This window comes from Nicrophorus vespilloides, unplaced genomic scaffold (assembly GCF_001412225.1).
Source record: "Nicrophorus vespilloides isolate i.1.1-1 unplaced genomic scaffold, Nicve_v1.0, whole genome shotgun sequence".
Classification (NCBI taxonomy): Eukaryota; Metazoa; Arthropoda; class Insecta; order Coleoptera; family Silphidae; genus Nicrophorus; species Nicrophorus vespilloides.
The window spans coordinates 64879-79535 of NW_017097769.1; positions in this window are offsets into that span (position 1 = coordinate 64879).

Here is a 14657-nt window from a genome sequence, read left to right on the forward strand (position 1 = left end):
CTATTACGTCCCAGAAAAATAATTTCCAAATTTAATTAGAATAGCTTACATAATAGAATAACATTTTTGCGGGCAATAACCTTTTCTGGTATTGGCATTCGATATTAGCGCCAATTTTAATTCAAAGATTTGGACGAATTTGCTAATTGTCACCTCAAATTTGTATCATCTATTAGAGTAAACATAAAAAATATACTATATTTATTATTGAGTAGAAAACTGAAGTTATATAATGTTAATTATTACAGATTGTCAATTAAAATTTGTATTATTGTATTATATTTTAATGATGATATTAAAGTACATTTTATATAATTTCTAGTTGATAAAATTTATATTTAGATTGAAAAGTTTGTGTAAAATCTAATAACAATAGAAATGTATAAGTTGCAAAACTTTGATGGTTGTAATATAGTTATCCGCAAATAACTTTAACTTGAGGAATAAAGCAGAAATATGAGTGGCATCTTAAATTCGGACATTAAGAGAAGATCTAGTTTGGCATGAACGATTACGTCCTTTCAGGATCCCGACGCTGCAACTTTCTTACATAACGAAATCACTTAACCATCCTCCGGATCTCATTTGAATGAAAACTGCTAGACGTTTGCGGGTCGTCCTTTCTTCTCGCAGAAAGCACTTCCTAAAATGGATCTGCACGCAACTATTAATTCGCGCAAACGTAACCAAAAGCGCTTTTAAGTGCAGATCCTTGGAATCCGTTGAAATCCGCGAAAAACCGTCGATCGAATCCTGCGATTTGTTAAGGATTCTACTGCTGTTGCGAGTCGAGTGTAATTACTGCCTTTGCGGCGCGATCGCTTACGCAATTAGTCTCGAATTTCATCGCAACAATGGATGGAAACGTACAATAAAACCGATTACAATGGTGATGATGGTAATGATAGCGGGAATCCAGGAAAATAATAATAATGCAGAAAGAATTGGACGAAAGGCGGTTCTTTCGAATTGAGTTAACTGTAAAGCTGTGCGAGTACCGTGAGAAGTGTCCATCATTGTTCGGATTTTCTTTCTGCTTTGATTCAAAATTACGCAGTCTGAGGAGGCATCAAAGTGTGCCTCCATTCATATGCAAAAGAATCGCGGTCATTGTTTCCATACGCAATGCTCACCTGCTCACGCAGCGCAAAAGGAAAAACCCTGAAACGAAACAAAGGAGGAAAATTGCATCTACATTTTAAAACAGCTCTGGTTAGACTTAGTCAATTAAATAATTCAACGCATTGCAATTTACCGCAACTCATAAATAAAAATACAACTTGATTGTCTTCAGCTTTTATTCAGTTTAGTTTATATATGTTACCATTAAAATTTATTATAATTCTATGGAACACCTAAAATACTAATTAATTTATATTATATTCGACAATTTTACTAGTTATTCACAGATCCGCATGTGGCTCTTTTCATAAGAAGTTTTTATAGTGGTGGCTATGTTGGAAATTTGTATTTCACTGAAAAAAGAGATTGTAATACAACGTGCGGCTCCCTAGACTTTTTTTTAATAGGCAAGTGGCTCTTTGCTCCATAAAGGTTACCGACCCCTATTCTATATATTGTAGTTACAACCACTATTATATAAAATAACTATATAAAAATTTGAACATCAAACTACTTTATACTTTAACTATTTGTAAGAGAAAATCTGGTTATGTTTTATGACAAGATATTACATAGAATAACGGATTATAAACATTAATTACAATAATATACACAAAAGGAATAATTTTATTATAACATTAAACTATAATTACACTACAGTTTTTTTTACATGCTGTTCTCATATCCTTTGTGTACTTTTACAGTGTCTTGTTTAAAGTAGAAGAATCGTGTTTGTAACCATTATACATTACTTTGCACGTCTGGTAGAGTGTTTATTTTTACCGTTGATGCGAACTAAGCTTTTGCCTCTTTTTGTAACTTTTTATTAAATTTGCCATCATGAATGTAGTTTCTTCATCCAACTTCACCTTCGCTCTGCAGACTGTTCACCTTCTCCCTAGTGCCTACTCGTCCATATTAGTAAGCAGTGCAATAAACATCTTTCATGAAGATAAATTACAAATGAATCATCTAAGAAACACGTAATACAGTTTACCATAAACATCAGATCATAAAAATATTTTAATTTATTTTTTATTAATTGAAATTTCAATTCTACTTGCAACGGATTATCCATAAATGCTGCAGGAATGTAGTATAAAATTAAACGCTATGTCTATACCAAAAAGTCACCCATTCAAGTATATCCCTCGGCACGTGTTATTTAACTTTAATAAACTGTGTAATTAAATAATAGCAAGGAATATTCATATTTATGTTACAATTTTTATCAAACATTATTGTCTACAAGATATAATTTGAAAATACCCAAAATTAATGATAATGTTAAATCTGAAGTTGATGACTTGGGTTTACTAAATCACGTCTATTCAGTATATCTTAAAAAGAAACAAAACAAATTACAAGAAAAAAAAGGAACAAGATCATTTCGTGGTGTACATAAAAGAGCGTAAATAATTTATGAACACTCCTACTTTCCTTTTAGGCTAATCTGTTGCTCGTAAATCCTCTACTCGAGACTTTTGCTAAATAAATCTGACCATATTTTTCATTGCCAACGAAGATAACATCCGAAATAAGAAGCCACAAATAAAACAAACAAAACATACAAATAAAACAAATTATCGCCGATGTTTATTATTTACTTTTATTCCTTTCGCAGATATAAAACAATATCATGTTAAGACTTATATTTCTCAGATAGGCTTTTATTAATAGCAATATATGTTTTCATCCTCTTCTGTAATTCCGGTCACGTAAATTCGTTGCAGCAATAAATAAAATGTTATGAAATAATAACATTTTCTCTACCAGATGTTACATATCTTTTCGTAATGGTACAAAAAGGCTGCGAATTACAAAACATGACTGTACCAAAAATTCGGATTCGAAGTGAGGTTCAATTATAATTAAATCCACTTTAATAAGTGCAATTACCTCGATTTTCTTTTTTATACTGGTAATTGATTGCCTCTTCACCTAATGGGATCACTCGATGATGATTTGCTTTTGTCAAAAAATTTAGTTCAAAGTTGAAGAGAGTAGCAAGAGAAAATAAAGTAGAAATAAATAGCAGATCGCGCTCCGCTCTCGCAACTAATTGCAATTAAGTTAATTAGTAAGACGAGTAAACGACTGGGGTCGTTTTCATGCATTTCTAAACATTAATTGACGTCCAATTAAAAAAGTTAGGAAAATTGGAGCGGATTTAGTTTTTTTTCCAAAAAATGATGTAACATTATTATTATGGAATTTTTAAAACAAAACTACAGTTAGTTTATTATGCTTTTATATAAAGTGTGTTTATTATCATTTTAACAAGGTCAGAACTGTTGTCATGTAGATTCAATTCAATTATTTTTTGTGGGCGCCAAAAATTGTGTGGGCACTAGGTAATATACCAAGTATATATGATTGTCACTTGATAACTAGTTTTCAATTAAATCACAAAAAATATACTAGAATAGAAAATAATCAGTTATGTTATTTTGTGGTATTCTCAGCATCTAAAAATACAGGTTTCTTCTTTACAAAAGAATCCAATTCAAGGGTTCTTTATTAATTTCTTATAAAATCTTAGTTACTTGAACTATTCCAATTTAGATATCATAAGTTTATTCAATGCACAACAGTTTTTTTTTACAAAGGAGGCTAAGAGATAAATATGTTTCGTATTATTTTAGAAGGTTGAAAACCAATAATTGAAGCTGATGTTCAATTTGTTTGTATTTATACTGGGGATAACAACAATTATTGGCATAGGTCGACCAATGTTTGCGTAAGGTTTAGTGCAGTGTTTGTGAGTGGAATTGGAGCAATACCAGACCTGAGTAGCCGAGTATTCATGTAGAGGAGGAGGAGGAGGCCATGAGCTCGCATATGTGTCAATGGAACTGGTTTTTATACCGTCCCATTGTCAACAGCAGAGCAACCTAACTGTAAAAGTTAATATTTTGTCGTGACCTATTGTAATTTCATTGCCATTGCCGTTCGTTCGTTCGTCTACCACACACACACAGACACGCATCTAAAGAAAGAAACACGTAGTACCCATGCACATTCCATCCGTATAAAGACTATCAGCAGATTTACTGCAATTAAATCCCCGACTCTGGATACAATGAAGAATGGTTTGAGCTCGAGGATCTGCGCGGAAAGATTATCTTCCATCCGCCTGCATCCATCGTCCACCTACAACCTACACGTCCTCAGCGGTTTTTCCCTCCCATCTGCCATGCAAAGAAACCCACCATTGAATTCCTAATTCCTATTCATCATCCGCTAAACAAATTACACAAGGAATGTTATATCGGGATGAGAAAACTAATAACACGCTTTTCTTTCTACGCAATTGTCGTTTATCATTAATATTAATCTTCCCTAGAAAAATATATACCGTTTACCGACCTTAATTAACAAGAAACATCTTTGTCTTCGACCCAGACTTATATTAACACAATCTCTAATTTAATCAATTATTTTCATCGTATAAAACTAGTAATTTTAATAGTAATTATCTTGACCTTAGTAATGTTCATTCACAGTTATCAATTTAAACTTTATAGAAATACCATCATTTAGAATCAAAATCTATTTATATTTAATTCGTTTTGATTTCATCATTTACTGTTTCATAATTTCTAATATTAATAAATGAAGTATTGATTAAATAAAATATCTAACATTGAATATATTTTCAATTAAATTTTCCATTTTCCATTATTGTTCAATAAAAAGAATCCATCAATAATTTTCAAAATTTCAATGGATTTATAAATAATTGAATTATTTTCTAAAAATTTATTTGTTAAATAAAGTATGAATCATTCATTACTGACCGTGATTCTCAAAATTAATAGACGTGTCTGGATTTAAATGAATCATCCTTAGACTTAATTAATCTCTTCTGTCATGTACGCATAAGAGGGGTTAAAGTCATTCGCACGCGTAATTGTATAATTGAAAACGAATCATTAATCATTCAATAAACTGTCAAAAAAAAAGTTGCATTGTTAAATCATTTTAAAACATGTATATGACTTTTATTATTGATGATGTTAGTCATTTAATTTTGTTATTTTTTTTTAATAATGTGTAACGTGGTAAAATCGACAACGCTGCAAGTGCGCTCCACGGTGCAACTATGTTTCCAAAATTCGAGGAGACCGCAGCGAACCGCGAAAGAAGACGGTTGAGGTCTCCAGTTTAAGAAGATATTCTGATATATTTGTAATCTCCAAGAGGACGGTGTAGGTGCTCTAGAGGAGCTAAGGCCCACCGTCGGAGAAGAAGTTGCTGATCTGGAAGCAGTTGTTAGAGTTCTTCCTCTCTATAAAAAGGAAGTGGCGCCCTGAACCTTCCCACGTCACGGACTCACGCCCTAGCGGGTTGAAGATTGGTATATCTTGTGTTTTTTATGTACACGAGTGTTATCGTGTTACAAATGTTTGTGTTGATTTGCGGACGAGCGGCGGATAAATCCGACATATACTTTATACAGGAATCTTATACTAAATTCTTTAATACAAAAAGTCTATTTTCGTTGTTTTAAAATCCTCGATTAATCCGGTTTCGAATAGTCCGGCGGAATCGATTAACCACACTATGCAAAGTACTCTGTACAAAAAACGTATAGTAATTTAATGAGTATAGTTCAAAGATTCAATTGTAAGATACATTTGTATAGAACATACAAAGAGTTAAAGTCCATATACTTTTATTGTTCATTGTTATGTATATGAAATATTGAAATCATCCTAGAAATGAATAAAATGTAGCAAAATAAATATATTTTCTGAAATTCATTTACAATCTATCCATTACATAATTTAAACTTAGTTTATAATTAATTATATTTGTTCTAATTTTGAGTATGTTCTTTATTTTAATTTTGAAATTTAAGAAAAAAGTTTTTAACGTATATTTTTACATTACATAGTTTCAACTTAGTCCATAATTGACATTTCACTCCAAGAATTCATTACAATGTAGAAAAAGATATCCAAAATTTACTAATAAATCAATTATATTTTAACGTTACATAATACAAATTGCACAATTAATTAATTTACTCTAATTTATTTGTTTATTAATTAAAGTGTATAATAATCCGAATTCAAATTACTATTGAATAGAGTTATAAAATTACTTAATAAATTCAGTAGTTTAAATTAACTTTTAATTAACGCATAACAGCTTCAACGCTTTTAACTTTAATACTTTATATAATTTATTATAGGTTATATACCACACTGTGCCTGTAATTAATCTATAGTTCAAGAAGATAGAGATCTTAGTAACACTAAGATGCAATTATTGGAAATTGCTGTATCATCAGCAATTATTACCATTTTCAATATAATTCATCATATAAATGTCTACTGTGTAAATGAGATAAAATATCGACCTGAAGACCACCCTGTGGGAAATTAAATTATAATTGAAAAATTTAATTACAAATTTAAAAAAAATAGAAATTATGCTATAAACTTTGCCCAATAGGCATGTTTCAATGAGAATGAGATTAAATAAAATGATTACCAGAACACGTGGAATGTTAAAACAACATTATGCAAATGGCTCGTAACTCATCGAGCGTCGAATTAAAGAAAACGAGAGCGAATGAGTGCGCTTTCCTTGTTAAGAGAGATTTACGACGCTCGCAAATTCAATTAAGCTCCTTTTTTTCACGCAGCGAAGATATTTTCTCATTTTAAAAACCACCGACGAGGAGAGAATTCCGCGGACCCTAGGTTATTTTTAATATGGAAATCCTGGAAAGAGACAGCATACCAAAAAAAAAATAAGATAATGCCACGTCGCTTAATCGTCGTGCATTTTTGAAATCCGTAAGAAGATTCTTGCGTCACAATATTTTATGACACTTCACAATAAACGGTTTTTAAATAGTTATGAAAAAACGGTTTTAGAATTCTTATATTTAAAAAAAAATAACTATGAATGGTTTATTTATAAAATGTTAGACTTTTTTTGTAATAACCGGTTTTCTTTTATATATAAAACGGTATTATATTTGCAAAAGCAACGGTTTTATCTTATTTTTTTCTAAAAATAGCGATTCATTTATATAAGAACAGACTTTTCATAATAACCGGTTTTTCAAAATTCATAAAATAACAGTTTTAGAATTCTGACATTTATTAAAAAACAGATTTTAATAACCGGTTTTCAAATATTCAGGTTTTAACTACCAAATATCACAAAACAAAATACACTTCATACAAAGTTAAATAACACCTACAATATAATATTATATATACAATGAAAAACTAAATATTTTTACTGAATTATTATTATTTGTAAATAAGACGTAAGAACTGTATACGGAAGAGAATGAAATATTGTTGTTTGTTGAAGTAGTAACTGATTTAGTACTTGAAGAATCAATTGTTGTTTTTTTTTTGTTGAAGAAATGTCTGGTTTGATTGAGCGGATCTAATGTTGCAGAAGTTGAAGCACGGTCGAAAATAAAAACAAACAAAAGCTAATAACAATGTGTAGTATATAGTCAAGGTGAAGAAAAGAAGAAGAAGAAACAAGTATACACATATCAAAAAAAACTGCGAGACTGGTATTGTTGTTGCTACTTAACGGTTGAACAACAGGTGAATCAACAAAACAGGACCCATTAATTCAAGCCTGCTTTTATATTTATTGTGGGACGTAACGGTGTTCAACAATGTGCGGTTGTTCCGTTGGCGCTTCTGTGGTCATCTTCATTACCGAAAGGAAGCCCGGCCAACTAGGCACGCACAAGAAGAGGATGATGAAAAAAATAAAAGAAATAATAATGTACGAGGATGGAAGAATACAAAAAGAAAAGGAACAAACTGAGCGGAGAAGATGAGGCTCATCACAACTCCCGAATGATCACATTCACAGGTTCACTTTTATGGTCGTTCCAATGATTACGGTCATTAAATAGCAAAACCCAGATTGCGATTGCTTCTTGTTGCTCTGCGTCCGCCGTTTGCTACACTGGTAAAAGAGGCAAATTGGATTTTAATTCTAGCCTTCTCGGCTATTTTTAGGAATCAACTCACTGGAAACGAGCTGCCGTTTGGACGGTGAAAAGCGAAAGCAAACACAAGAACTAATTCCCAAGCACTGGCATCCCTTCAGGGTATAACCATCATTTCTGTTCTTGCTTCGCAAACTAACTTCATTTATCCTGTAGTATTCTATCTGTAGTATTACTAAGTAGCTTCATACGAAGACATGTTTAATAAACTATTATCATATAATTTAACATAGCGAATAAACTTTGGATTGAACCATCCACATCGGTATTTCCATTGGATAAATGCAAATATCAGAATAAATGGAAATATTAAACCAGTCATGTCGGTATTTCTATTATCGGGTTAATGCAAATATCAAAATAAATGGAAAATATTTAACCATTCACGTCGGTATTTCCATCATTTGGTTTACTTTAATATCAGAATAAATGGAAAATATTAAACTATTGATGTCGATATTTTCATCATTGGATAAAAGTTAAATGGAACATTTTAAAATATACATTTTAGTATTTCCAACATCAGGTTAGCTTTTATATTAGAATAAATGAGAAAATAAATGATTCATGTCGGTATTTTCAATGCAAATTTAAAACCATTTACGTTGATAGTTCCATCATCGGGTTAACGTTAATATTATAATAAATGGAAACATTTATTTCGGTATTTTCAACATCTGGTTAATAAAATAAAAAAGAAACGCCAATAAATATTTTTCAATAACTGTAATTAATAATAAATTTTTGTATCAAATCTTTAAACAATTATACGAAAAGTGATGTAATTGACACTTGTATGTAATTAGATTTTAGTAGAATATAGACCATTTGCAAGAGCTAAACATTACAATAGATTCAGACAATACACAAAGGAACTCTTATTTAATTCGGAATTTCCTAATGGATACTGTTGTTAACATGCGCATCTCCTATATAATGCGCATCCACTTACAATGCAAATAGTTATATTCCTCCTATATAATTGAGAGTTACATTGTTCTACATACTCGAAAATAACATATTTTTTCAATTTATCCTGCAAACTTTAGTTGTACATTTATTTCATATTTATATTACAAATAATTATTTACAAAAAAGTAGTAATAACTAAATATGTACCTACACTATTATAACAAAACACACATCAATGAAAATAAACTTATAATCATTTAGTAATTCTACAGCAACTTTAAAGAATGAAATATTTAATTAAGAAAAATTCATTTCGTGAATTTTCTCAATATTTAACTTGAAAAGTCGTCAAAAGTCAATAAAGGTTATTACTCTTTCATTGTTTGCAACTCGAAAACCACAAGAAACTTCAGAATAAAACTTACTTTTGTAATAAATTGGTTTAGAAAAAAAGATATATATATATATACAAAACTCGTTTTCATTTATAGCGTGTAAATTGTATACTTGCACGAATTTATAAGTTAGAAACACGTACATTGTTGCGGTTTTAGTTGTTTTTGTAAGTGATTTCGTGAGAATTTTTTTATGCTTTATTTTACTATGCACATTTTCTTATATATTTATAACTTATTCTAAAGAAAACATTTAATATACAAAATTTACAATTTTGATCAGTTTGAATATTGTAACATTAACAAAATGTTGACATATGCATGTTCTTTCCAGTTTCAAGCTGTTATAGTACAGTTATTAAATGGAAATAATTAAATTCAGAGCATGTTTGAAATAAAAATAATGAAATGCATTAATGAAAGATTGCGGCATTTTTTATGCAATAAATTATAATTAATATTTACATACATGATAAAATATTTGTAAATAGCGGATTACAAATAATTCATTCTGATACACAAAACTCATTCATTAATACGATAAATCAAACGTTTCCTATATTTGGACGTCTATTTTAATTATTTATTCTGTATATTTCATTTATTGAATATTTTATATATAATACGTTCAATTTTATATAATGTTTGTAAAACAATATTTAATTTGATTTGCAAAGTTCATGTTGAGAAAAATATTAGTCAACTCATGAACGTGTTTTAGTCAACAACTTATCGTACAGGAGAGTTGGAACAAACTCGCTAATGAGATTTATAGAGAGTATAAATTAGCCCCACGGTGCGTACATACATTAACTTTTTTGCCCTCATTATTCAGTCGCAAAACTTGCCAGAGATTTTAATTACGTAAATAAAAGACATTTTTGCATAAACAGTTACGTTCTTAAGCATTTATAAAAAAAAATGTGAATAAAGAAAACAACAACTGATTTCTGTAAATTACAGGATAATTTTCTAGTAATTTGTAAAAACCTTGTCAATTAGGGCAGCGGTGGACAGATGAGGCCCGACTAAACGTTCTATCAGGGCTTACTTATATAATCATTATTTTTTACACTATTTAAACAAGTATTTTATACCCTTATTATAACTACAAGAAATTATATTAATTACATTTTACAAGTTTTACATATGAAGTTAAATCAACACTAAGCTAAAAATGAACCATAAAAGTCTACCAGGATTACCAACTGCTATATTTTATCATGAAATCCTACAACTTAGAAATTTAATTCATAGTTTTTATGAACCATAATAGTTTATTTATGACAAATTATTCCTCAATTTAAATATTAGTGATTTATTTATTTCGTTCTATGAATTGTCTAAGGTATAATCCTCCCATCCAAATCTTTAATCTTGCTTAACTTTTAGTTCAAATCTAAGTATTTATAATCTATATAAAAATTTATCCGAAAGTTTTTCTGCACTAAGTAAAATTGTTTTGCTTAAAATGGAATTAATTTTATATAAAAATATGAAACTAATAAATGGTTTTCATTCTCTTCAAGATGTTTATAAGTCTGTTAAACGTTACATCAATTTTGTACGGTGCTTCTTTATTGCAGGAGATTAATTAATCTGACGCCGAGGTGGATGGCGAGATTAATCATAAACGAACTATAAGGGGAAAATCGTTTAATCCGCGAAAGAATCAATTAAATTAATGGTAATTACCGTAACATCGTACAGATTTTTTCATGTCTCTGGGCGTGCGATTATTAATGGCCCGACTCACTATCCTGTCTGTCTGTCCGTCCGTCCGTCCTTGTAATTGCCGTGCGATGTAAATGAGATTAGATTCAATTTCGATGGTATTCAGTTTGGGTAATCGCATCAATGGATAGACCAGACTTTTCAGAGGCACGATGACCCAATCAGAATGCATTATTCATGAGGGGCCCCCAGATTGACCAAAAACAGAGATCGTTCTGTGTCCCAGAAGCTGTAGGCCATGATAAACTGTTTAACGGTACCTTTTCACATCACCGTTGCAAGGAGCGTTCCGACAAAGTCCATTTAAAGGCCGAAAACAAAAACGAAACGAACTCATTTATTTATTGCCGGATGAAAATCTGTGTCAACATATTTATGGAAATTTTGTTATTGCTTTTTTAACACTGTACGTAATTATTCAGTAAGTTTTTTTTTGTTTCCTGTTTTTCATTAACGTTTTATGTTAAATAATGTAAATTGTATTCTGCATTAGAGACATTGTAAGAATGCTTTTATTTTTGGAGTAAATTAACTTTAATAACTGAGTAACAATTATTGTTTTTATAGACAAAAAGATTGTAAGAAAATATTACTAAACAAAATTATTTTTTAATAAATAAACTGTATTCTCTTCTACTTCTACTTGACTATTAGTCTTTTTTTGTGCAGTTTTAAAGTCCTCGATTAGTCCGGTTTCAAACAGTTGGCGGATTACCTCGCCTAGTGCAGATAATTGTTGTAAAATGATTTGATTTGATTATTTCTCAACTATTAAAAAACAATATGTGTAGTTTAATTCATGTAAAGAATTATTTATATTTGTTTATGTATAAAATTATTGGAAGAGTTAAGTTTAAGTTGAATGCGATTTGAATGTATTAGTGGATAGGTTTACATCAGTAAATTGCGAATGGAAGCGAGGATGGAGATGTAGTGTTCGCGTTTTGTTCGAATCCTTTCATTTTGTATTTATTTAGAGCACATTTTCCATAAATCAGATCCGTGCGCAACGGAATGGTCTGTATGTGCGGAATAAAAGAGCACTTTAACATTCCGCTGCGGCAAAAGCACGGTAAAAGAGTCTGTCGGGTCAATCGTGAGATCACGTTCGAGCCTTTGTCTTCTCTTATATATATACGTATTATATATTATATATATGCACACACACTTTACGGTTTCTAGTCTGGAGACGGTAGTTGAATAAAATAATCCCTTTTGCACTTGCTAATCCGGACCATACTTTTGTAGCTGCTCGGTATATAACATAGATGATGGAGAGAGAATGGGAACGCGCAGAGAGCAGAACTGGATTGAATTTGCATACAACTCACCGATATTAAATTGGCTACATGCGCTTTAATATTTATGTTATCCTACGAAAACATAGAGTCCGGATAATAAAGTTGCAGTCCGAACGGTTTCGCATGCATCAAGATCGGAGCTTCGTTTTTATTTTCCTGTTATTACGAGCTCCTTCCTCTGGTCATTCACCATTCCCTCTAACGTTCATCCGCAGAAGAACGTGTTTTAATTGTGAGCATTTCGTAAAGGCCATCTTCTGCGTTTCGGTTTGCAACGCTCCTCAACATCTTTCTACAATTTTTATGATTGCTTCTAATCCAGTTCGTTGTGAAACGCCGCGGTGTGTAAATAGGATGAGGAGACTGGTAGTGTTGTAGTAAGTGAGTAAGGTGAGTCGGTTAGGGTCCAATGGCCTTAGAATGCACACATGCCAGTTTTGACCCATGACCCTGACCATCTCGGAGTGGAGAGACCATTATGTTGGCAACTCGCTTCCAATCGATTCCACTTTATGTATGCATTGTGCTGTTGCCGTACCAGGCGAAACAGACCAGCCGATTCCTATCAATCCCAAAACAACATCTCCATTTATTCCTTCTACTCGACGGTTTTTCTCTCAGGAAATCGCGAAGAATCCGAGCGTGTCGCGATGACTGCGCAACAAAACCCATCTCCACGAGAGTAGAGAATCCGTCATGGGAAGAACGACAATGGCGGCAGTTGGATATAAAAAAAAACTGCATGTGTACCACGCATTGTGTCCGTAATATTCAATTATAAAACATTAAACCAATTTCTTCTTCAATCATCTGTCAAACCGCAGAAAGAATCACCGGTGAATGAATTCAGGGAGGCGGATGAATTAAGAACAAGAAAAAAATAAGTAGAAAACGACTTATAGAACAATGCTCGCACTGTAATTCAATGTAGTAGAAGAAGACTATAATTCTCAATTACTTCTTTTCTTTAACACGTAACGTGCATCTATTACAGTTCGTTTCCCGCGTCATTACAATAATTATATTGGCCGTAAATAAAAAGCATGAACTTCCCACGAAGACCATCACCATCCGCGTATTAATTAACCAGACTCATCCAACATCTTATTGATTTTTTTTTTGCTTTCAGTTTTGTTTCACTATAAATCAGGTCTGTAATTATATTGCGTGTTCTTTTACACGTATGTCTTTAAATCCAATATAAATTTTCCATAAATTCTCATTAAATATACGTTTAACCAGCAACCAAGGTAAAATATAATTTACTTAAATTTAAATTATTTATTAATATTTGAGACAAAAAGTTTGAAAATACTCAAGTCTATGAATTATTGAGTATATCAAAGATTAGTTACATAATCTAAATAATTATATAATGTTTATAAATAATAGAAGTATCTAATAGTTTATTATTTATAAATAATAGAAATATCTAATAGTTTATTTCGGTATATATTTTTTTCCTTAACGCTTGTAATAAAATAAATGTGAATTACTTTCTGAAAATATTTCTATTTCTATCATATTAAAAATGATGCAAAACATGTCATTATATCAAGATATTTAATGTATACTTATTATACAAATAATAATTTTTTATACTTATGTAAGAACAGAAAATATGTGAATGCGAAACTCTCTAATAGCTATAAAAATATCTAATAATTCATTCGTAAAACGGTTGCAAGTGACGGACGCTGTCATATTTCATCTCGAGTGGAACTAATCTTCACGTGAGCCGGATCCGCACGATGAAAATTTAATTTCCAATTTTCGAAATAAAACCGCTCGCGATTTTAGTTCATGCGCCTCCTGGCAATTTTCAATTATGCAACGGTGTGCGGAACTTCCACACAGAAAACTATATGCGTTTTACTTCTATATCATTTCCTTTTTCTTTCAGTCTCCGAAGCAGGTGTTCCAACTTTGCAATTCCTGGAATTTAATTTGCTTTTTCTTTTATTGAATTCAATTCGTTCTGTACCTTTGTTTATATTAAATCATACAAAAGTTTTATTTCATTTTGTATAGTTTTTTGCAATAGCAATTTAAAAGATTTGATTGAATTTGTATAAACAGGCACTTAAAAAAGTTGTGTTTCCATTTTTGTAATAGTAATATTAAATTATAGGTTTTGATTGAGCTTGTGCATAAATTGAAGCTTATTGAAATAATCATTAGTTATTAAAT